Source organism: Rhagoletis zephyria, unplaced genomic scaffold (assembly GCF_001687245.7).
Source record: "Rhagoletis zephyria isolate East Lansing unplaced genomic scaffold, Rhagoletis_zephyria_1.1 Rzeph_scaffold_00713, whole genome shotgun sequence".
Taxonomy (NCBI): domain Eukaryota; kingdom Metazoa; phylum Arthropoda; class Insecta; order Diptera; family Tephritidae; genus Rhagoletis; species Rhagoletis zephyria.
In genome coordinates this window covers 22,740-26,968 of record NW_016157797.1, presented here as the reverse complement: position 1 = coordinate 26,968, position 4,229 = coordinate 22,740, and the positions used below count along the sequence as shown (strand labels likewise).

The window sequence follows — 4,229 nt, the reverse complement described above, 5'->3', positions numbered from 1 at the left end:
ATTAAATTAAACATTTCTAACAGGTGGCAACTCTTAAAAACAGTAGCCTACTTTCTAACGTAGGTCATAAGCTATCTGTGTGCAAAATTTTATGCAAGTCCGTTTAGTCGTTTCCGCGTATTAATTTAATTAAACTTTTTTAACAGGTGGCAACTCTTCCAAAAAAATTAGCCTATTTCTCACTATAGGTCATAAGCTATCTGCTTGCAAAATTTCATGCAAATCCATTCAGTCGTTTCCGCGTATTAATTCAATTAAAATTTTTTAACAGGTGGCAACTCTTAAGAAAGGTAGCCTATTTTCCAATCTAGGTCATAACCTATCTGTGTGCAAATTTTCATGCAAATACATTCAGTCGTTCCCGCATATTAAATAAATTAAACTTTTTAACAGGTGGCAACTCTTAAAAAAAATAGCCTATTAACTAATCTGGCCCACAAGCTATCTGTGTACAAAACTTCATGCAAATCCGTTCAGTCGTTTCCGCGTGATTCCCAAACATCCAAACATACAAACTTTCACATTTATAATATTAGTAAGATAAGATTATAACAAGTAATTTTTAGCAAAAAAAAACCGACTTAAAAAAAATATATATATGTCTATATATTTCATGATCCAATGATCGGATCTAAACCAAATTAGTATGGGACCACCTCTGAGACACTACCTTTCCGTTGCAAAAATTCAACGGAATTCAATGCATTCAATTCAAATTATTCAAATCGGTTGACGTGGTGCAAAGTTATGCGGTAACATACATAAAAAAAAAAAAAAAAAATATTCCGACGAACTGATAACCTCCTCCTTTTTTGGAAGTCGGTTAAAAATGTAATAGTAAGGAATAGCTCTGAATATTTAATAGCATACAACGGCACCAAAATTGAAAATTTAGGCGTAGTAGAATTGCTATGCACGTTTAAAGCAAAAACGCAGATTATCAAAGCCCAAAATACAATAACGCAGTGGCAGTGGCAGTATTTGGAAATCAGCTGTTTTTTAGAAACTGTGCTGTGCAATGAAGCGACACACAATACAGCAGTGACAGTTGGCAGTACTGCTCAGCTTAGCCCAAACTCTAAATTCACTACCACTGCCTTCATTGCAGCAAACTTCAAGTGTCGAATTTGACATAAATGAAACGCAGCCAACTTCTGTTTGTGTCACTGACAACTAAAATTTTTTGTGAAATTGGCGCGTTATTTTTGGCATTTTTGTGTTTTCCGCGGGCGTTTTGGACCTTTTATAGGTAAGTTTCTTATTTTTCAGTCTTTTATTTAACTTACAATGTATGTATGTATATATGTATAAATGTATACATTAGTTGCGTTCCACATGCTTCACGATTTGCAGGTTTCTACAGGAAGCTGTTCCAGGTGACCACCAGGTGAGAAAACAGCTTTTCCTGCAAATCCTGTAAAAACTGCAAATCGTGAATCATCTGGAACGCAACTATTATAATTTTAAAAACCATGCTTCTCCACAGGAGTGCGATGGCTGAACGCATAATAGAATTTGTAAGAGACAACCCATGCATCTACGACAAGAAGCACGGCGGCTATAAAAACCAATTGCATAAAGACCGCTTGTGGCTTCAATTTTCAAAGGAAGCAAACGTCCCAGGTAGGCCAGTAGTAGATTGTGAACCCTTTCACTTCACGTACAGATTTTATTATAATATATACATACATATGTAATAGAGGGAAATGTTTAGTTATTTGCCCACTGTTTGTGGGTTAATGAGCGGAGGGGGAGGGGTCATGGGTCTTGATATCCAACCCACTAGAAAGAGCACAGTTCAGTATTTTTAAAAAGTCACACCTGACCCCTCGAAACCTTCCACAGACCCCTGGGGAACCACTGAAAAATGGTCTAAAATTAGCATTTTTACACCGGAAATATAAACCCTTTAAACAGTATTTTTGTGCAGAACACCTTTCTCTGTTGGTTCAGATTTTGATTCTGTGGGAAAAATCATGAGAATTAGTGGTTACTGGTTGCGCTGAAAGCAGTTAGAATTTTGTTGGGCTGTGCTATGTGTACATATATATGGGAGCATCGTACGAATGCTCCGTGCGTACTCCCTTGCGAGTTTACGAATACTCCCCATTGCTCTCTATGCTTCTGTATATAAGCATACTCCTTTTAAAATTGTGGCTGCATTTCTTTATTCATTCTAAACGTTTAGAATAAACTTTTTTGTTTACTTATTCTTTAGAACGTTCCTGATGATATGTTAACGTATATTTCAAACGCATTCTGTTTATTCTGGCTGTGAAATGGGATTATCTGGAATATATAAAGAAACGCAGCCTGTATGTCCTAGGAAAGCGAGTAATCCCTTTTACTTTCACTTTTCTTTTCAGTTGATGTATTGAAAAAAAGTGGAAGTGCATCCGCGACCGCTTCTATCGGGTGCATAAAAAGAAGAGCACCGAGGCTGCGTCTGGTAGTGGGCAGTTGTCGCCAGACACCAAGTTATACAAAAACTACGACAGCCTACTATTCTTGCTGGATGTAGATTCATCGAACACGAGGTAAGTTACCACTCAACTTTGAGCACATCGCACGTTTGATAATAAAGTGGTATACATATTTTCCTTATAAAGCTTATTGCATGATAAAATCCCCAAAAACTTATATTGGGAATTAAGTCTATGTATTAATAAACGTGCGAAATGAAGATATGTTAATAAAATGTATGTAATTAAATTTCTTTATCAGCACAATTGGAAATTTCTTAACGGAGGAAGAAATTCCTTTCGATAACGAAGCATCGAGTTCATTTATGAACTTAAGCGGCATCAAATCCTCAACGCCAGCTACTGCAGTGCCTCGGAAAAGTAAGAGCAATGCTGTAGAATGTGAGCTGCTTACCACCATGAAAAGTGTTAGAGCATCCGTTGAGCGCAAGTCTGCTTTTCGAATATTTTTGGACAGCATCGCCCTTACCGTTGAAGAAGCACAATTGGATGTTTCGCATATATCGCAGTTACAAATGGGTATACTTCAACTTGTCCAATGTGAAATTAATATTTAATTATATACTTCATCATATTGCTTTTAAGCTGGATCGCCATAGCATGCGGATGTGTATGGGTGCATTCCAAAACGTCAAAATACAAAGCATCAGTCTCTTTTTTTATTAACCGACTTCCAAAAAAGGAGGAGGTTATCAGTTCGTCGGAATATTTTTTTTTTTTGTTTGTTTTTTTTTTATGTATGTTACCGCATAACTTTGGACCACGTCAACCGATTTCGATAATTCTTTTTGCATCGGAAATGAGATATATATATATATATTTTTTTTTATATGGGAGTTGAAGTCGGTTTTTTTTTTTGCTAAAAATTACTAGTTTCTAAGCTTCAGCAGATTGTAAAGCCAAATGTGCGCAACCACGGTTAGATGCTAATTTTCTAGTGCGGTTTAGAAATAAAAGAGATTGATGCTTTGTAGTTTGACGTTTTGGAAAGCACCCTATGTGTGCCTTTGAAAAATAATTTTGATTTACAAATACTTATGTCGACTCCTACATGGCGACACATGAAAACGTATACAAGTTGTATGTACGTATTTTAACTTACCTTACTATTAAATAAGTACGCTAATACATATGTAATATGTATCTTACTATTAAATATGTACGCTAATATGTAATATGTACCTTACTATACATATCGCTCATTTACTAAAAGGCAGTCAAAACGAAAAAAAAAGAATTTCTCAGGAAAAGTGTTTAAAGGAAACTGAGATTGTGACAGTCTTTTAGTAAATGAGAGATGTATACATACCCCCATGGCCAAAATAATAGAAGCGCGAAATTTTGACAGTTTTTGACCATTTTTCTTGTATTTGGTTAATGTTTATTAATTTTTTATAAACTTGGACATTTCATTATTCTTTACATTGGGTTGTATGAATAAAAAGTAAGGAACTGCTTTTTCTTAAAATTCCATACCTTTTACCTCAATTTATTTGAATAAATCGAGTTGAATTTCTGAAATTTTAGTAGCGTANAACCTTGGGTGAATTTGGCCAGGGATACCAGGGATGAAATTATTGGTACACACGCCTTCTAAGCACGCAGGGTTTGTTTTGAGAAACAAAAAACAATTTAAGCCCAAAATACAATAACGCAGTGGCAGTGGCAGTATTTGGAAATCAGCTGTTTTTTAGAAACTGTGCTGTGCAATGAAGCGACACACAATACAGCAGTGACAGTTGGCAG

General features: G+C 35.6%; 1 long non-coding RNA gene across 1 annotated transcript; it reads left to right on the top strand.

The window, feature by feature from the left end:
• Positions 1–1,529: 1,529 nt before the first annotated feature.
• LOC108361193 (uncharacterized) lies at positions 1,530–2,896 on the top strand. The gene is made up of 3 exons (XR_001847256.1): positions 1,530–1,623; positions 2,367–2,537; positions 2,725–2,896. It is a non-coding gene; the product is annotated as an uncharacterized LOC108361193 (long non-coding RNA).
• Positions 2,897–4,229: the final 1,333 nt, after the last annotated feature.